Raw genomic sequence first — 21,635 nt, 5'->3', positions numbered from 1 at the left:
CCTTGCATCGGGTCATTCCTATACAAATCCTGGAGAGTCCTCTAGTTTTCAGAGATACAGCAGGAAATAAAATGGCATGATTAAGGTACAGTCTTGTCCAGTTATCTGCTTTGAGTTCTATCTGGTCATTTCCAAAGAAGTGCCACTTTAAATTTATACCTTTCCTGGATGATTAGTATCTCCAGGGAAATAACACATGGCTGTGTTCAAGTGATGAAAAATGTCTCTCAGCAAGGAGGTACTTCCACCTTCACTGAAGGAGGAAGTAGCCATCCCCTCAAGACCCCATCACTGCACCCAGCTGTATTGGACAACTGTACTTCTGATGTGCAGGGTGCCAGAAGGTTCGACTCTTTTCCTGCTCGTATTAAACAACTAAATGAAACTGATGGGTGAAGTTATCCATTGGCAAGAAATCCCAAAGCTTTTTTCAGGAGGCAACTGGACTTTCTTGTTTTTTCTTTGAAGATGTTTCTTCAAAAAAAATAATCACCCCACCCTTTGAATGGTGTGGGAGTTTGCATGGATTTTCCAGAGGAACTGCAGACTGCAGGAGCCATTTACGCTTCTGTTTGGGGTGCGGACAGCCTGCACCTTTCTTCAACAGAGAAGGACACAAGGCTGAAAACATCCTGCAGCCAAGAAGGCTCCACACCCATTTGCACTACTCAGGTGACCGTGAGGACATAGATAAACCTCCAGGTGGCCTCAAAGACTCTCTAAAAAAGTGCAAATGACCAGTTGTGTGCAATGAATATAAATCCTTCCATTTCCAACCATCCAGTCAGAGCTGAAGAAGCTTCTTGGAGGAGAAGCGAAACATCTTCAAAGGAAAAACAAGAAAGTCCAGTTGCCTCCTGAAAAAAGCACCTTTGGGACAACCACGACCTGGATAACTGAGAATCTCCATAGACTATTGGCAAGGAATGTAATTTCATCATGATAATCAGTTGTATAGCACTACTGTGGGCCATCCAAAACATGCTATTAGAACACTTTCCCACTGCCTGGAAGCTGTGTATCTCGATGGGGAAAAACTGGCTTCAATCCTGACAAGACTGAATGTGTCAGCCTTCAAGATTTTCTTCCTTTGCTTTGCATCTTTCGGCTCTCATAAGTAACAGGGGGGGAGGGGGGACATGGTTAAGGGAAGCGAGCTGGAGGTGTTACAAAACAGAACTGTATAAGTTGGGGGGGGGAAGGTTCTTGCTTAGGCTTCTATCCTATGCTATGTGCAGCTGCAACTCTATCAAAATATGTCAAGGTCAATGGACAGAGGCCTCATCACCACCTGGAGATGCCCACGTGATGCTATACACAACTTTTAATTGGATGAGCCAATTGAACTATTGGGGGTGGGAACATGTGATTTTCTCAGATTCAGAATTCTTTTGTTGCTACCACTTGACTTCCAGTAAAAGATATCTTTTCTCTAATTATTTCTTTCTTGGATTTTGAAGGGAGCACCATCTGACAGAATGGCTGTGGATTTCAGTGTCACCCATATGTGATTATTTTCCATCATAAACTTCTCATGGAATTATATTCCTTCAGGAAGAGTTGGTGGGCAATTGAAGGAGTGGGGTCCTTCTGGACTCACAGCTCTTGCTCAATGAGCCGGTGGCAGCTATATTTAGGAGGACTGTTTTACAAATACATCTTGTGTGCCAGTTGTGCCCATTCCTGATTGGAAAACATTGTTCAGAGTTACTCCTGCATTTCTTGATTGGACTATTGCAATGTGCATAGGAACTACACTTGAAAAGCATTTATAAGCTTCAGTTAGTCCAAAATGCAGCACTATATACACTACTGGCCTTACGACAGTATGCCACATAACACCACAGCTACTTCAGCTTTACTGGCTTCCAATTAGCTTCTGAGTGTATTTTAAGGTGTTGGTTCCCACTTTAAAGATCTACATGGTGTGGAGCCAGGCTACATGTGGACTGTATGTTTTATTGTAGTTTATATTGTATGTTCACTGCCTAGAATTCATTAAAAGGATAGCAGCCTTAAAATTTGATAAAAGCATAAATGGCCTTAGGAAAATACATCTTTTGAAATTGAGACCTTTTGAATTAAATTAACATGCTATCTAAACACAAAATCATAGGATTTTTCACCCACATGTACATTTCATACTGGAATTTTGTTTAATATATTCATAAAATTGGACACTAACAGATATATGCTATCATCAACCATACAACTCTTAATAAAGGCCCACTAGTGACCCTTTCTACTTCCTATTTTTGAAAATGGCCTGGAAGAGTAAAAATATCATTTATTGATAGCGAAGAGAAATATAGGGGAAAGATTTGCATAAGTGACTTATGAAACATGGCTGCTCACTGTATTAGTCCCCTACATATTTTCTGTACCAATGCTTCCCAACCTTGGCAATTTGAAGAATGGTTGGGGAATTCTGGGAGTTGAAATCCACATGTCTTCATATTGCCAAGATTGAGAAACACTGTTGTATATCGTAGACAAAAGTAATAATGCAGGAAATTAGGCAGCCAACTATAATAGTTTCAGAAACATTTATCTCCATACAACAGAGCAATTTTTGCATATTCTTTTCAAACACATTCTACTGTATATAAACATACACTTCCACACACTATACATGCATAATTAATCCACAAAGTGAGAGATATGTATACTGAAGAAAATGTTGCTAATTATTCAAATTGGTAACCAGTAAAATAGGGCTAAGGCTGAAAGAGTATCAGCATTCCAACAAGAGAGCCAAGGATGGTAAACTTTGATATAATTTATTGTTGAAAGAATTGTAGAATGGAATATGAGATGGGGAGGGACCCTTGAGATAAGGTGGCCCCCATAGGCTGGGAAAGGGGAGGAGTTGGGAATGAGTTGAGTTGCGGGGGAGACACATCACAACATTAGGGTGGTGAATGGATAAAGTAAGATGGAATTCTGAAAATGGGCTACTCATAAGAAAGTGTTGGATTATTTGAAATTGATCTGCCTTCCAGTTCTCAGTATTTATCTCTAATATTAGGTCACGAGGACTTCAGTGGTACAGGTCGCTGGTTGTTACCATTAAATGCCAGACCAGTATATAAGAAGGTCCTTTCACCCATGATTTGATTATGGATAAGTCAGTTAATCTGGCACACATTACCAAAATGCGTGTATGCCAAAAAGTGATGTTTCTTTCTCCAAAAGATGCCCAATTGTGCTTCATGTTTGATACCAGTCATGGCTCCAAAGCAGAGGTAGTGGTAGCACTTGTTAGCCAGGAAGCCTTAACCTCTCTGCCAATAACTGGATATAAATCCCTGTAGCTGAAGTCTAAGATGCAGGCAGCAAATCCCTTCTAGAGCTGCTCAGTTCATTCATGGACCTGGCAATGGAGTACCCCATGCTCCAATTCTGGGAGACTTCAGCCAGGGGTGGGATTCAAATTTGTTAACAACCGGTTCTGTGGGCATGGCCTAATTTGTGGGTGTGGCTTGGTGGTGATGTGACTGGCTGGGCATGGCTTGTATGTAAATATTATAAATATTTATGTAAATATTGATTTTTTTATTAAAAAAGAGCAACTTTCACCCAAAATCAGGCAAAGCAGGCAGGCAGATTAAGTTGCTTGCAGAACCACAGATTCACCCAGAGATCTATCTTTCTGAAATCTGCTACCTGAGTCTGCACTGAAAAATAGAAACTTCAGTTCTAAGGAAGGTTCAAATCTGCTTTTAGATTAGCTAGAAAGCAAGAAATCCAACAATTTCCTGCTTTCTAGCTAATCTAAATCTCCTGGCACAACTAATATCGGAACAGCTGATGGTCGCGGGGGGGGGGGAGAGGAAAAATAGCAACTTACCAAAAATTAGGCAAAGGCACAACACAGACAAGTTGGATGGCATGCATGCTAGGTAAGGAGTGAGTGGGCAGGGAGGGGCAGGGCCAGCCAGTAGCACGATTTGCCGGTTCGCTGAACTGCGCAGAATCGTATCAACCAGTTCTATAGAACCGGTCTGACCAGGTAGAATCCCATCCCTGACTTCATCCCATACTCTTGTGCACAAAGGTGGCACAGAAGTTCATAGCCAATATAGCAACAATAGACCTGATTCACGTTATTGAGGACCTAATTCATGCAGGTGGTCAAATATATCTGTTTTTTGTCTTGAAGCAGTTCCAAACATAATCTGAAGGTGGAGGACATTCAGGTTATTCCTTTGTCATGGTCAGCTTAGTCTCTGATTGCTTTTTGGCTTGCTGGTGCTGCCCTCTGACTCATCTCCCACACACCAGGAGGTTGAAACCATTGCATCACTCTGTCTCTGACGCCTCTTAGAGGAAGGTTGGCGGGGGGTTGTCTGAGAATCTACTGGACAGTTTGACTGAGGCCCTTGTTTCTACTGGAATAAGTATTTTATGGGACCTTTGGATTGGATAATCCCTACAAGGCCTCTCTCTGTCCTTCAATCTCAGAAGGCTCAGTGAAATTAAATGGCAGAATAGAATAGAATAGAATACAATTCTTTATTTGGCCAAGTGTGACTGGACACACAAGGAATTTATCTTGGTGCAGATGCTCTCAGTATACATAAAAGAAAAGATACATTCGTCAAGAGTCAAGAATCATAAGGAACAACACAATGATAATTATAGGGTACAATAAGCAATCAAATCATACTAGGAAACAGTCAATATAAATTATAAGGACAAGCGACAAAGTTGCAGCCATACAATAAGTGGGAGGGGATGGGTGATAAGGAATGAGGAGAAGATTAATAGTAATAGTAGTGCAGACTTTGTAAATAGTTGAACAGTGTTGAGGGAATTATTCGTTTAGCAGAGTGATGGCTTTCGGGAAAAAACTCTTCTTGTGTCTAGTTGTTCTGTTGTGCAGTGCTCTATAGCGTCGTTTTGAGGGAAGGAGTTGAAACAGTTTATGTCTGGGATGTGAGGGGTCTGTAAATATTTTCACAGCCCTCTTTTTGACTTTCAGTATACAGGTCCTCGATCAAAGGCAGGTTGGTAGTAATTGTTTTTCTGCAGTCCTAATTATCCTCTGAAGTTTGTGTCTATCCTGTTGGGTTGTAGAACCAAACCAGACAGTTATAGAGGTGCAGATGATAGACTCAATAATTCCTCTGTAAAACTGTATCAGCAGCTCCTTGGGCAGTTTGAGCTTTCTGAGTTGGCGCAGAAATAACATTCTTTGTTGCGCTTTTTTGATGACGTTTTTGATGTAAGGTGTCCATATTAGATCATGTGATATAATAAAACCTAGAGATTTGAAGGTCTCTACTGTTGATACTGTGTTGTCTAGTACTGTAAGAGGTGGTAGTATGGGAGGGTTTTTTCTAAAGTCTACCATCATTTCTATGGTTTTGAGTGTGTTCAGTTCCACGTTGTTCTGGTTACACCACGAGGCAAGTTGTACAACCTTCTGTCTATATGTGGATTCATCGTTGTCTCGAATGAGATCAATCGCTGTTGTGTCATCAGCAAACTTCAGTATTTTAACAGATGGATCATTTGAGATGCAGTCATTGGTATATAGGGAGAAGTGGAGAACCACACAGCCTTGGCGGGGCACTGTGCTAATTGTACAGATATCAGATGTGATTCTGCCTAGCTTCACCTGCTGCTTCCTGTCTGTTAGGAAGCTTATGGTCCACTTACAAATGTGTTCAGGTACCGCTAGTTGGTTTAATGTAGTTAGAAGAATATCTGGAATGATGGTATTGAATGCTAAACTGAAGTCTACAAAGAGGACCCTTGAATAGGTATTTGGAGATTCAAGGTGTTGTAGGATGTAATGCAGAGCCATATTAACAGCATCATCTGTCATCTATTTGCTCGGTATGCAAACTGCATGGGATCTAAAAGTGGATCTGTAATGGTTTTCAGGTGGGACAGCACTAGCCTTTCAAAGATTTTCATAACTATAGATGTTAGAGCAACTGGTCTGTAGTCATTGAGTTCCTTGATGGAGGGCTTCTTTGGCACTGGGATGATAGTAGAGCATTTGAAGCAAGAAGGAACATAGCATATCTCTAGTGATCTACTGAAGATTCGGGTGAAGATGGGGGCCAATTGGTCAGCACAGACTTTTAAGCAAGAAGGAGTTATCTTGTCTGGCCCTGGTGCTTTTCCTGGCTTTTGTCTGTGAAATAGATCTTGCACTTCTTTTCCTATGGGTTGGGGTCAGTTGTAGCAGGCTTGCCTGTTGTTGGTGTGTTTGAGATGGGGGTTGTGGAAATAGGTGGCTGTAGTTTCCTTTCAAACCTGCAGTAAAACACATTCGGGTCATCTGCTAGTTGTTGATTTCCTTCTGCCTGGGAAGAAGGTTTGCTGTAGCCAGTGATGTTTTTAAGACTTTTCCACATGCTTGCTGGTTCATTTGTTGAGAACTGATTCCTTAACTTTTCAGAGTAGCTTCTTTTGGCTGCTCTGATCTCTCTTGTTAATATGTTTCTGGCCTGATTGTATAGCATTCTGTCACATTTTCTGTAGGCTTCCTCTTTGGAACGACAAAGCTGCTTAAGTTTAGCTGTGAACCAAGGTTTATTGTTGCTATATATTTGCAGGTTCCTTGTTGGTACATATAAGTCTTCACAGAAACTGACATATGATGTTACAGTATCTATGAGCTCATCTAGGTCTGCAGAGGTACCTTCAAAAACATTCCAATCAGTACAATCAAGGCAAGCCTGGAGCTTCAGCTTTGCCTCATCAGACCAAGTCCTCACTGATTTAATTGTTGATTTCATGGTTTTAAGTTTTTGTCTGTAGGCAGGTACAAGATGAATCATGCAGTGATCAGAGTGTCCCACAGCTGCTTGTGGTCAAGACCTATAAGCATCTTTTACTATTGTGTAGCAGTGGTCTAAAGTATTTTTGCCTCTGGTGGGACATGTTGGAAATATTTTGGGAGCTCTTTCCTTAAGTTTGCTTGATTGAAATCTCCTAAAATGGTGGGAATGGAATCTGGGTATTTGGCTTCAGCCTCCATAAGCAAGAGTTCAGCAAGAGTTCGTAATGCCTTGTTTACACAAGCTTGTGGAGAAATACACAGCTATTAGGAGAAATGAGGAGGACTCACATGGAGAATAAAATGGCTTGCAGTTGATAAAAAACTCTAAATTTTCATCACAGAATTTATATATTATAGTTATATCCTGAGACCAGGTGTTGTTGATCTGTAAACATAATCCTCCACCCTTTGTTTTACTTGATGTGTCAGCCTTCAAGATCTTCTACTACTGCTTTTCATCTTTTGGCTGCCATAAGTAATGGGGGGAGGAGGGGGAAAGTATGGGAAGCGAGCTGGAGGTGTTACATTCTAGTGTTGTATAAAATGAGGAGGGGGGAGTATACATTCTTGCTTGGGTTTCTATTTCTCGCTTACTTTCTTTTCTCTGCGCAGCTGCAAACCTTTATCAAAATATGCCAAGTTCAACGGACAGAGGCCTCATCACCACTTGAAGATGTCCACGTGATCATATTCACAACTTTTAATTGGAAGAATCATTTGAACTATTGGGGGTGGGAACATTTCCATCACTTTGTATATGTGATTTGCGCGCCTAATTCCTCAGATTCAGAATTCTATTGTAGCTACCACTTCATTTCCAGTAAAAGATACCTTTTCTCTAAAAGAGTCTAAGTATTTCTTTCTTGGATTTTGATTGGAGCTCAACCTGACATGATGTCTCTTCAATTCTGTCTGATCTAAATATCTGAAATCCGGGGATATAAATGGTGTTATCCCCATGAATTTGTGGATTAAGCCAGGTTTCAGTAAAACAAAGAACTGCTGAATTGTAGAAATCAGAATTCCATCTATTTAAGAGATGTATTTCATCCATCTTGTTAGCAAGTAAGCGTAAATTAGTCAGAAAGATAGATGGGAGAGGAGTTCCCCCCCATTCCTTAGTCTGTTTAAAATTCCCGCTCATTTACCTCATCTCCTTTTTCAGCGCTGCTGCTTTGCTTTGTTTGTTGTAATCCATAGCACTGGGGAATTAGTTAGAATCTCCTCCGCATTTGCAAAGACAGGCGGGGTGAGGAATCAGAAAGCTGCTCCTTAAGAATTGCCTAATTCTTAGCAGATGGTCTCGTATGAAATCCATAGTGAATTGCAGATAATAAGAAACCATTAGAGAGCATTTCACCGAGGCAGCCATCATCGGCGCCATCTTGGATTAGAAGGAAAAATACATGAATTTGATCCAACATAATTAAGAGTCCATTTCAGGGATTGCATTGTGGCAATAAGAGCAGAAAATGTAAATAGTTTTCAATTCTTACCATTCTTATCTACAGATTGCCAACCAATAGCCCATTTTAAAGTGACCTGTTTCCTGCTGGATAAGGATGGGCCACAGCAATACATAAAAGGCCATTGTGAATATCCTAGGCATCTGACAAGATAAATACACTCATATCTTTTTAAACTGGACACTTGACTGGACAGGTCCAATCAAATAACTGAGGCACAGTTTGTTCAGTTATATGGGAAGACTTTCACCCTGTAACTCTGGAAAAAATGCCCAGGATCCTTGGAATCTTGCACTGATTATCATTAGACTGCTGGGTGGATGATAAGAGTCTGTTTGTTGTTTACAATCCTTACATGGTAATGCAAGAGGTAGTGATTTAATGGACCATCTTTCTCCATTGTTTCTAACTGTCCCTAAGATCAGATACAATCAACAAACCAGGGTAGATAAAAATCAATGATTAAAAAAAATTAAATGGATTTTTTTATTTAACTCAGATTTTTTTTATCAAATTTATTTTAATAAAATGCTTTTTGAGTAAAAATCTATTTAAAGATAGTTTTCTATTTAAGATACATTAATAATTTAGTTTATCATCATGAAATGGAGCTTAGTTATGTAGCTTGAGGCTGTATATTCTGCTATATTTACATTTTTGGTAAACTCATTCAATGAATCCAAATTCTGCAAACTGAGATAACATTGCATTGATGCATTCACACAATTTCACAGTAACCATGAGACAAATCATAAAACAAAGTTCAGGAATATTCCTTTATCCCATTGTTTTGCAAATCTATGTACACTACAAACTGTATGGTTGTTTGAAGAGAAATGCATCTGTATCACCAGGCTCTTAAGTGTGAGGAGGAAGGGCAAGTGGTAAAAATGAAAGTGAAACCTTCTAAGCAGCTTATAAATATAATATTAAAGAGCACCTATCATTTCAGATCCATCGGGGCAGTGCCTGTTAGTGGACAATCACTCACCTGCTGCCCGCCATACCACTCATCATGTTGTGTCACTGCCGTATCACCAGACGTCCCATTAAAGTGAGTAGGACTGTTTGTAAGGTCCTGCCTCTCCTTCTCACTCAAGAAAGTAAAAACTCTTGGAGGGCAGAGATGGCATCGTGGCGATACAACGCGCGATCTTGATCCTCCAAGATCGCCGTTGATATCTCCGCTGCTGGATGGTCCCGATGGACTTAAACCATCCCATAGAGATGGTGATCGGTAAGGGCATGTACTGCTGATGCCAGGGACATCACAAAGTCCCTGGTTGATCCAGGAAAAGCCCTTTTTGTGGGTGGTGGAGAGGTAGCCATTCAAGCTGCTGAAGCTGGGACAGCTCCGGAACGGAAGAGATTGAAAGAAAGTGTGTCAGTTTGGTGAGATGAACTTTTACTTATTGTTTCTTGAAGAGAACACCCTGAAAGACTTAAAGTGGAATTAAAAGTGAAGAGAAAAGAGTTTAAGTGGCGAGATTAAGCTAGTTAAAGTGAAAGTTTTTCCCCCTTTTTATTGAAGCTTTGAATCTGGCAAAGCTTCTTAATTTTAAACTGGACTGGTCCTTTTTAAAAATTCCCTATTCTTTAACAATTCTCTTGAAAGTTTGTTTTGATTAAGACTCTTCTTTCTGATTTGAGATTTACTTCTTTTTAAAAGAAAAGATTTTACTTTATGTTCCTGGCTTTGGATATATGAGGGGGAAGTGAAAGTGAAGGAAAATAAGTAGCACTGCCATCTAGAGGCTTGGATGTATTGTTTTCCTTTTCCTTTTACTTGTTTATATATTTATGTATTCTGAGCTTTGCACTTGAAAAGATTGTGGGATGAGCATGGCATATTGTTTACACAGGTGCTCATCTGTGAAATTATAGATAGCTGGAGTCTGGAGTTGAAGCTGAAAGAAAGAAGATTGAAGTGACCTTGAAAACACTGGAACTGGAAACATTGAGCTGATTTATTAAAGAGCCTTGGATATTTAGTGGCAGAGGCTTGCTTTACATTAGAATTGTTTGTTACTTTTTACCTTCTTTTCTACTTCCCCTCTAGCTGGGTCTTTTTTATTTGGATTTCAACCTTTCAACCCAGGAACTAGAATGTAATTTTTTTTATTTTTGCTCTCTTTTTTCTTTTTATTAAGATAAGACTATTATTTTTTTTTCCTTTCCCCTACCCTCTTTTTCTCCAAAAGAAAAATCTTTTTTTCCCTTTTTCCATATCTTCTCTTGTTGTTTTCCCCCCCTCATACTATTGCAACTAATTGGATTAAGGCATATAAGTGCCTGAAGGTTTTCTTCCTTTTTTTTGGGGGGGAGTGGCAATTGCCTGCCTTTGCTTTTTATCTTTTTCCTTTTTTCCCTCTCTCTTTCTTTACAGATAAGTACTACAAGATGAGCAGAAAGACAACAGCCCCAGCTTCCTCAATACCAACCTCTTCACCATCTGGAGGACAACAATCTATACAGACAATGTTACAACAGGAGAAAGAGAAGGAAGTGACATTACAGATGATTATGCAAGGAATCCAGAAGATTGAAAATAGAACAGAGAATATTGAGCAAAGAACTGAAAAGACAGATGAGAAAGTAGAAAATATTCAACAGATGATGAAATATGAAGACAGATTCAAAAAATTGAAGAAGAAGGTATACAAAGAGATAAGAAAATTGGAGATATCGATACTCGATTGAGCGATGTTGAGAAGGGCAGGAGTGAACCATTAGGATGGGAAATTGATAGATCAGAATTTTATCTGAGATTTCAAAATGTAGAAGGAAAAGGTGAAAACCTTGCTGAAATAATGACAGAAATACTGGCAGAAGTGTTAGAGATAACCAAAGAGAAGATGATGGATGGGATGAATGAAGTGTTCCGTGTCTATACAAGATATGCAATGAGAAACAGACTACCAAGAGAAGTTCACATCAGATTTTCTAAGATTATCAAAACACAGATACTGCAGGTGGCAAGAGAGAAAACATTAAAGTATAAAGACAAAGAAATTGTGGTGCTGAAACAGGTACCAAGAAGAGTAAGAGAGATGAGAAGAGAATATTTATTTTTGACTAAAGAGTTACTTAAAAGAGGAATAAACATTGTTGATGCCAGAAGGCCTCTTGTTCACTTGGCAGGAACCAAGAATTGACACAGTCGAAAAAGCTGAGCTATTCTACTTAGAATATCTTAGAAGAAAGGAGGAAGAAGCAAGAAAGGAAGAGTCACTAATTGAATTTCAAGAGGAGTGTATAGCAGTAATTGAAAAAGAAAAAGAAGGGGCAGTAGGTGGTATACCCAGAGAGCAACGAGAATTAAGATCTACTACAGCAATAAAACCTCCTTATAAAGCTTAACATGGATGAAAGAAAACTGATTACGATTAAATTAGAGAAATTAAAATGTGATATAACTTGTTTACAAGAAGTACATATTAAAAAACAACATGAATATATATTGAAACAAAAAAACCTAGGGAAATTATTCAGGTCATTGACACAATTTTTAAAAAAGAGGCATGGTCTTATATATTAGAGATACAATTTTGGCAGAACTAATTTATACAGATGATGATGGAAGGATTTTGATGGTGGAAATAATGGACAATAATGTAAAAACACTTTTAATTGCAATTTATGCTCCAAATGATAACCAGGAAGAATTCTACAGGAAATTACATATGAAAATAATTGAATTGGACTATGTTAATATTTGTATGATGGGAGACCTTAATGGAATAATTAATGATCGGTTGGACTATAAAACACAGAAATCAACAAAGAAAGCTAGAAAGATATTATCAAAATCTTTCTTTTGAATGATAGAAGAATTAAATTTAAAAGATGCATGGAGAGAGAAATGTGGAAAGTAAGCAATATGCTTTTTACTCAAACAGGCATGCATCATGGTCTAGAATAGACATGATATGGATGTCAGCAGAATTACTTGCCAACATACAAGAAATTGAAATAGAAACAAGCACCTGGGCAGACCATAATCCAGTGACAGTTACTTGGAAAGGACATAAGAGGAGATCTAGATGGACTTTAAATAATATGATACTAAAGGAAAAAGACTTTAAACAGAAAATAGAGAAATAACTGATTTTCTTTTTTAAAGAAAATAGAAAAGAGGATACATCTTTACAGAATCTCTGGAACACGATGAAGGCCTAGACAAGAGGCTTGATAATAGACTATACAAGGAAAAGAAATACAAAGCAGAAAAAGACTTTTAAAACATTGGAGGATGACTATTAAAGACTGGAAAAAGAATTACAGAAATCCCCACAAAAAAAGACGTTAAAAATAAAATGGATATAATTAAACATAAAATGGGACTAATGAAAAAAGAGGAACTAGCACAAAAAATTAAAAATACTAAACAGAATTACTTTGAAGATGCAAACAAACCAGGCAGATGGCTAGCCTATAAATGGAGAAAGGAAAGAGAATAAAGAAGGATTAGTCAATTAATAAATGAAGAAGGACATGGAAATGAGAAGAAAAAAATTATACAAGGTTACTATGGAAAACTGTATTTTCAAGAGAATATTCAAGAAGAAAAAGTTAAGCAATACTTACAGAAAGCGAACTTACCTCAGATACCCAAAGACATTGAAACAATGCTAAAAGGTAACATAATGATGATGGAACTAACAGAAGCTTTAAAAAAACAGAATGTTGGAAAAGCACCAGGCCCAGATGGATTGCCAGCAGAATTTTACAAGACCAGGCATGATATTCCCCTCTGAAAAAAAAATCAGGGCCGGCCAAAAGAGACCCCCCACCGCGCGCCAAGAAATCGCTGCCCAGCTCCCTTTTCCTGCCGCTCAGCACCGCCCGCCCGGGCTCTGCTTGCACCGCCCGCCGCTCGCACCGCCCGCCCGCCCAGGCTCCACTCGCACCGCCCGCCGCTCGCACCGCCCGGGCTCCGCTCGCAGCGATTCCCAAAAAAATCGGAATTCCGATTTTAATCAGAAGAATATCATGTCTGCAAGACCTTTCAGGAAATATTGAATCTTCACCTATTAGAAGTTATGAATGAAGATGGCCATTCCATGCCAGGTGCCACTATGAACATAAGTGTCTCTTCGTGGCTCCCCATGCCTATTTGTAAGGGCTCCATGGCAAAGGTAGCTGGTCCCCCCCTGCTACTGATCCATCTAATTGACAAAAAATGGGGGGTTTCAGTTTTCTTAAATTAATCCCCAATTTCCCCATCAGGGTCCAGCTGATTAAGCAGTGGGTGCACCCTGACTCAGTAATGCAGAGATTTTTATTTCCCTGCCTCTGCTGGCTATGAACAGTCTCAGGGGAAGGAGAAACGGTTCAATTAGGTTGCTTACCAGCGGTTCATCTTCTGGGTCGCTCCCAAACGAACTTGGTCCCTCCTGCTGGGGTGCCAGAGTTTCACCCCCAAAGAAGGAGGGATTCTGAAACTCAATGGCTTCTCTGATCTGTAGGGTAGTTTCCTTCCCACGCTAGCTTGACTTCATGGGCTTCCCCCCGACAGGCATTCCGGCTTTTGGGCAGGTGTTTTCAAACGGCATTCTGCAGCTTGGTGCCCCTCTTTTCCACACTTGAAACAGGCTGATGTTTTTGGCGTGAACGCAGCTTGTAGATTGAATGACTCCCACTTCTCTTGGAGTGGGGATCTTTTCCACACTCGTCCCGCTTGGTATTGGTTCCTTGCCATATCAATCTTGGCCTCTTCTGCTGTGAGATACCATTTGTGTAGATAGTTCAGTGCACCCCGGGCCACACAGGCGTTGTACAGGTCATCACTCAGCTAATCTTTGAAACAGCTTACCAGGATGTCCTCTGGCCAGTCTATGTGGCACTCAAGGTCCCGGAATTCTTCAGTGTACACTGCCACTGGCTGCTGTCCCTGCTTCATGACTTTGATACGGTCACAGGCTTTACGATCAGCAAGGGGTTCTTCGAATTGGCATCGCAGAGCCATCATAAAACAGTTGGAAGTTCCACTGCTCTGAACCATTGGCACTGTGCAGTTACTTGGCAGCAGCTCCTTCTAGGGCTTAGAGTAACGACTTGAACTTGGGCCCCTTGGGTCTGGAAATCATGCTCACACTCCTGCATATATATGACGCATGTGCCATGAAGAATCCCAGTTGTTGTGGGTCTCCATCAAATTTCACCCCGGAGGGGGGTCTTCCCTTCCAGATGCAGGACTCGGGGCTACCCCAGAACAATCGCCAATGCTCGCACCGCTCAAGGGGAGTTCGCTGGTTCCACCACTGTAGCAGCAGCATCGGCTTGGTCTGCTGCTCCTGGGAGTGTGTGTGACAGCCCTGGCCTCATCAGCAGCTGCTGCCATTTTGGCGCCTCTTTACTGATATCTGGCTTCCCTCGGATGTTGAGATTTTCCAGGGTCTCCAACACCAACCGGGTTATGTGTCTCTTCAATCTATTCTCCCTCAGTGGTTCATTGGTCAGTTCCTTCAGGTCAGAGAGGGTTTCCAGTTCCAGTTTTTAACCCGGCTTTCGGCTGCCATGGGTGAGGGTGACACCTCTGGTTCTCCCATCCCAGCTGTCCTTCTTCCCAATCCCAATCAACCAATGGGGCTTTTTGTGATCTTTCAGGGTTGCTTAAGCCTGTCCAACAGGGTACAGAGAGCAGGCATCCAGCTGGGTGGTGGTAAGTGTTCCTTCTCAGCATTTGGCTTCTCCCTGCTTGCTGCTTTGTTCAGACATGATTTGAAGGGTCCCCACGGTACAGCAAAATTCGCTTCTCTGGGTTGACCATTTTTGCAAAGTCTGCTTTATGTAAGGTCCTGCCTCTCCTTCTCACTCAAAAAAGCTCTTGAAACTTAGTATTTCAAAAGGAACCTTTTAATGAGCAGAAGTGATAGCAGAACAACAGCAAAGCAGAATCTAAATCCTCCCAGGCAATACAGTTAGAAATAAGGCATTAGAAACCCCTCCCTCCAGTCCAACGTGGATTCAGCCAGTCCACAGGTGTGGAGATGTTATTATAATGGCCGTCCTGAAAACCAGATAAGCAGGCATTCCCAGGGTCATCTTTTGCCAGCTTTCAGAGTGAAACCACCCACATGGCCCTTCACCCTTGTACATTCCCCAAAAGGTGATAAAATCTCAGGGCGCTTAGGCACCAGTTTAAAAGTTATAAAATAGCAGTTGTCAGAGGTAATAAGAAAGGATTACATTTGGGGTCCCCCCCCTTCCCCCCAGTTGAATGGCAGTATCACTCTAGAGATCTGTCACTGTTGGTGAATCAACAGCGGGTCAGAGGAGGAGCCGATGCAGGACAGAGATAACAGTTGCTCTTTTAAAATTATGATGTAAATCGAGTTTATTTAAATCAAGCCTTTTAACTGGTGATTAAAATGATTTAAATCAACTCGATTTAAATCAAATCCACCTTGCAACAAACTCTGGATCCCATTAAATAATGTTATCTAATGGGACCCAGGTGTGCCATCTCTATTGCAGCGCGTGCCCTCTGGAACACTAGTCTCCAGAGATTTAAATGGCTCAGCCTGCTTTCTTTTAAAAATGCTTTGAATATGACTTTTCCCCCAAACTGTGGGTTACCAATGGGACATAGATTCTCTACATGTGGGATTTTATTGATTGCTGTGTGTGTTTCGTTCTACTGGAACAACAAACATTTCCCTTTCTTCTTCCTGTTGTTTTATACCTTTTGGTATTAATTGTATAAGCTGTCTGGTTCCTTAGAATTGAATCATCTTGGAAATCTTACTTGTAAATAAATAAACAAATCTAATATTGTTATCAATGTTGAAAGGAATAGAAGAAAAACAAGGCATTTAGCCATTCCAGTTATGCCTCCTCCAATAAAAGACTCATAGAACAAATCTGTATAACTCCAGTTGTATATGCCCAAATCCCCATCTTTAAACAAAAACATAGATTTTCCTGGTTTAGTTCTGAATACATCAGTACTACAAGGTACATAAACCAGCTCTACCTAAACATAGAACAAATGCTGATGAAAGACCCTGCTGTGTTCATTTTCCTCCTTCCAAGGGAAGACTTTGTGAGATCTATCCTTAAGATTATAGAACCTGAGAGTCAGTTTTAATCTCTTCTTTTCTCCCTGCCTGCAGAAATCACATCACTCTTGAAAGTGATTGTCTCTTCTAGGCAGTACCTTCACTCATCCTAAAGCCTACAAAACTGCATTTTCTCTCAGCTGCTGCAGGCATCCAGTTTATTCTATAGCACTCATTGCCCAATCTCTTTTGCAAACACTATAGTAACTCAGAGATCAAGAAGAGACATAGTGCATACTCAGATGTTTTCCAACTTACTGTTATCTTCATAAATTGTGCAAATGTCATTTAAACCAGGTATCCAGTATTGTGCCCTTGGCTTAGAGTTATATTTTTCAATGAATGAGCTATTTAACAAATAAGATAGTTTAAATGAGTCAAGTGATTTTTTTCTTGCAATATATTTGGTGAAACCCAGTCATAGAAATCCATGCCAGCTAATAATTTCTCTCACAAACATTAGCTGTTTAGGATATTGTCATGAAACAGAATACAGCAGAGTAAAACTCTAAAAGTATATTAACATTTCAGCATACTCCTGTCTTAAATAGAAATGTTGAACAAGTGAAGTAACAAACAATAATATTCAACCAAAAACAATAGAATACAGAGAAGTCACATAACAAAAAGAGGGAAGAAAAAATTAATGAGGCAGAAAAGTATAATTCTAGCTTCCCATTTACCCATCTCCCCATTCTCAAAGATTACCAGAAACACAACGGTAACTAAGATCCTATAAGCACAAGAAAACAGAAAAAAGTATTTCTACTAGCAATTTAATTAATAAAGTATGCTAAGCAGGGGTGGGATTCTACCAGTTCGGGCCGGTTCGGGCGAACTGGTAGTTCCGAAGATCAGCTGGGAGCGAACCAGTTCACTCCGAACATCAAGTATTTCCCTTTTTTCACCCACCAATTAGCTGTTTTCTGAACATCAGCTGTGCCACATGATTTAGATTAGCTAGCAGGAAATCTTGGTGTTGTACTGCTTCGCCCAGGAGGCTTCCATGAGGCCCAGGAGGCAAAAAACGGGGTGCCGGGGGGCTGTACTGCGTGGTCCCCTGTGCCCCATTTTTGCTCCCAGGAGGCTTCCGAGGCCCAGTAGGCAAAAATAAAAAACCACGTCCACCCAGTCACATGACCAACTGGCTACGCCCACAGAACCAATAGTTAAAAATTTTGCATCCCACCCCTGATGCTAAGTGGAAATAATACTGAAGAAATGTCACAAAATACAAGATAGGCCCAATGCTGGAGTTGCAAATCAACTTTTATGTCCCTAATTCTGTTTTGATTATAGATGACAATCCATAAGATTATTTGAAATACTCAATAATTCCTTCCTTGTCTTACCATCTAGAATTGCCTTTCTCAATTTATAGAAACAGAAGCATATCATTAAGGTAAGGGTTGTCTAGTGCATACTATTAATTAGTTTTTAGTATCATATCTGGGTTACAAATTACAAGTCTGAACAATTGATTGAGGTTTTTAATAGTAAGAGCAGTCAACAATGCAAGAAAGACTCCCTTTCCCTGAAGATTGTCAGATACATGATTGATAGGCATTTGTTGAAGATGCACAAACTCTGGATTCCCTTCCTCAATCAAGAAATGGGTAAGAGATTGACAAATTCTCTACCAGAAATATAATTATGTACTTTTAATCAAAGATACAGCAGGGACAGGGGAAATTCCTGTAGTAACTAACAAGAAAGAAATCCAATCATTCTACTTTTCTCTCTGCTACTTGTTCAGAAGGAGCTGAATGTTTTCATCTTATGAAAGTTTACTCTGTAAAATGAAACAGTATCAGGGGTGGGATTCTACCAGTTCGCACCTATTCTCTAGAAACGGTTGTTAAGATTCTAAGCAGTTTGGAGAACTGGTTGTTAAAAGAAATTACTGGCCTAATTTTGCAAGGAAGGCATGAAGGAAACATTCTGGTGTTGCTTACAAAAACTGCCTCTCCATTAACACTTATTACATTCTTGGCAGGACTAGACTTCCTGCCTCAGGAACGTCTCTGGAGGTTTTTTTCCCTCCTTTGCTGGTACTTTGCTTGTGTGGAGTGACCATTCAAAGTTACAATGGCATTGAAAAAAGTTATTTATGACCATCTTTCACACTTAACGACTGTTGCAAGATCCCCACAGTCATGAGAGGCCAGGTGAGGAGATGCGTGCCTCGATGTGAGTGATATTGAGTTGGCCACACCCAGCCAATAACATGACCACTAAGCCATGTCCACCCAGTCACATGACCACCAAGCCATGCCCACCACCTAAGCCACGCCCACAGAACCGGTTGTTAAAAAATTTGAATCCCACCCCTGAAACAGTATGTATCTTAACTGGAAATATAAAGTTGCACAATAGTTATTTTTATGTGGAAATTGTAGAAGTAGAGAAAGTGTAGAAAAGGAAAACAAAAATAAGCAGTAGCTAAAGCAAATTCCATCCTTGGAAAATTTGGGTTTATTAGTTTAGAAAAAAGCAATTAAAGAAGGACTTCATAGAGGTATAATATAAATTATATGCAGTAAAATTTATAGGGAGAATTTTTTGTAATACTAGAATCCAGTGCCATTCAATGAAGAGGAAAATAAGGAAACAGTAAAGCACTACTTAAGCTGATGCTTGAAATGTAGAATTTACTGCTCAAAATTAAATGATGACTTCTTACTTGGATGGCTTTTGAAGAAGATTAGATAAATTCATGAAGAATATGGGTAGGACTTCTCATGAGTTCAAGGAGTTAAAAACCTTCTCGTGAGTTCGAGGAGTTAATTGATTGCACTCTTGAGAAGGGCTTTTTTATGATACAACTTGTTTCCCTGAGGTGAGAAATGCACAAAGCTGGAATTCAGGTAAGACGGCAAGAGATTTCTTCTCCCCCCCACCCTCGCCAGGCACAGCAGGGCTTCCTGCCCATTGCTTAGCCACCCACCCCTCGCGAGAAGTTTTTTTTAATGATACAACTTGTTTCCCTACACACAACGGCGAGAAACGCAGTGGAGCTGGAAGTCAGGTAAGACATGCGTCTCGCTTCTCGCCCCAAAATAATAAAACCTCTCCCAAAATAAGGTCAAGTGCTTATTTCGGGGTTCGGAAAAATATAACACAGGGTCTTATTTTCAGGAAAACACGGTAGTATAGATCAAACATAGAATCTATAGGTGTTGCCACAGTAGAAGATACAGATTAAGATACTGGAAATAGGCTGCAAATTAGCCTGAATTAGCTGAAATAGAATTATCATGATCTATGGAAGGCAATATGTCTGAACTCTGTTTTGGCAAAGTTAATATTAAATGCACTTAATAGGACAAAAATAATTTTGGCAATAATAATTCCTGGTTTAACTACTGTTTCTAAAACATTTTAGCATTGTCAACCGATGTAATCTTAAGTCTTTGATAAATTTATGATAATTTTTAATGGATTCAATAAAATTGGCTTTAATTTTTTTGGGGGGAAGCTATACATGGCATACATACAATAATGGTGCTAAGCATGTTTTAAATATGTTTTAACTGAATATACGCATAGGAAAGTCCACACATGCAAATATTTGTATCTCATATGATTACTTAATTTTCATGAGAGGTTTGTTAATAGGTTTGATAGGAAAACATGTTCCTATTGTGTGCATCCACATTTACATCCTGTCCAGCACCATATAACCAAAAAGAAATCAAGGAGATACTTGAGGACATGGACACAGTCAGAATAGCACCTCAGGCTTGTGATCTCCAGCAAGTAATGTCACTGTAGCAATATATATAGTCATACAATCTGGTGGCAAGTTCTACCCATATTTTTCATGAATTTATCTAATCTTCTTAAAAAGCCATCCAAGTAAGAAGTCTGTGCTTTCCTTGCGTGCAGCCAAAAACAGAAGCAGAATCCTGTTGGGGGGGGAGAGGAGAAGAGAAGCCCTGTCTCGCTCCATGCAACTTGCTTCTCCCCTGCCCCACTCCTCCCCTCCCCATCTGCCACACACAAATTGCATCCATAAAGGGGGCGGGTGGCTAAGCAAGGGGCAGGAAGCCCTGCCATGCCTGGCAAGGGGGGGAAGAAGAAATCTCTTGCTGTCTTACCTGGCTTCTAGCTCTATCGCATTTCTCACCTCAGGGAAACAAGTTGTATCATAAAAAAAAAAAAACTTTCTCGCGAGTTCAATCAATTAACTCCTCGAACTCGTGGTTTTTTTTTTTACAGTACAAAGGTTGTTTCCATGCACACAATGGCGAGAAACTCAATGGACCTGGAAGTCAGGTAAGATGGCAAGAACGACTTCTCCCCCCATCGCCGGGCATGGCAGGGCTTCTTGCCCCTTGCTTAGCCACCCGCACCCTTTATGGATGCAATTTGGGGATGGCAGGTGGGGCAGGGTGGAGTGGAGGAGAAGTGAGGTGCATGGAGGACCAACTGCACATGCGTTTTAATATTTTTTTGGGGGGATGGGCTTATTTTCAGGGGGGGCTTATTATAGCGCATGCATTCAAATTAAAAGTGCTTTTAAAAAAATTAAAATTGGAAAAAATTGAATAGAGAAATTAAAAATTAAAAACGAAGATGATGAGAGACCCAGGAGTTAGAATCTTCTCTTCCCCCATCAGCCACCCCCAGCAAAGTAGATACCTGTCAAGGGTCCCAGGTCAAGTAGTAGAGCCATATTTTAAGGCTCTTCCAGAGGCCAGGAGTGTGGGGCATATACCTCACCTACAACAGGAGAATATTCCAGAGGCTAAGGGCCACAGCAAAAAAGGCCCTTTTCCTGGATCCCATCAGCTGAAATTCTTTGGCCAACAGAATCCAAAAACAGACACATCTGAACAAGTGAGGTGAATTTCCATTAGGGTGAGGTGGTTCCTCAGATACCCTGGACCCATGCCATAAAGGAATTTAAAGGTAATAGCCAACATCTTGAATTGGACCCAGAAACAAACTGGCAGCCAGTGTAGCTCACGTGACAGTGATGTCATATGTGCCACCTGAGGGGCCTCCATAACTGTCTGCACTGATATATTTTGTCTCTGTTTTAACTTCTAATTCCACTTCAAGGGTAGCTTTGAATATGGAAAGAATCTGTACATCTGTATGGATATGTGGTGTATAAACAATACTATGGATTTGACTAGTCTAGATTTGGGGGAAAGATAGCACAACAAACAGTGAAAAATAGCAGAATCATACAGAAAGGGTACAATCTGTTTTTAATTCACTGGCTGCTCTCTGTACATTAAGAAGGGCAGATAAAGATAAACTACAACAGAATCTGCCACTTATTACAGGATGAACTTC

General features: G+C 40.2%; 1 protein-coding gene and 1 long non-coding RNA gene across 10 annotated transcripts in view; both read right to left on the bottom strand.

Annotated features, from left to right (window-relative positions):
- Positions 1–21,635, bottom strand: part of BCOR (BCL6 corepressor) — a 91,426-nt gene that overhangs the window by 5,848 nt on the left and 63,943 nt on the right. The gene's annotated exons all lie outside the window — the stretch shown is intronic.
- On the bottom strand, positions 15,108–20,191 carry LOC148130494 (uncharacterized). The gene is made up of 2 exons (XR_015749834.1): positions 19,451–20,191; positions 15,108–18,269 (listed from the first exon to the last, which is right to left on the bottom strand). It is a non-coding gene; the product is annotated as an uncharacterized LOC148130494 (long non-coding RNA).

Source organism: Notechis scutatus, chromosome 5, assembly GCF_049901735.1.
Source record: "Notechis scutatus isolate UNSWTSFEM ecotype Mainland chromosome 5, rNotScu1.2, whole genome shotgun sequence".
Classification (NCBI taxonomy): domain Eukaryota; kingdom Metazoa; phylum Chordata; class Lepidosauria; order Squamata; family Elapidae; genus Notechis; species Notechis scutatus.
The sequence above is the reverse complement of the archived record's forward strand: the minus strand, read 5'-3'. Positions and strand labels throughout refer to the sequence as shown.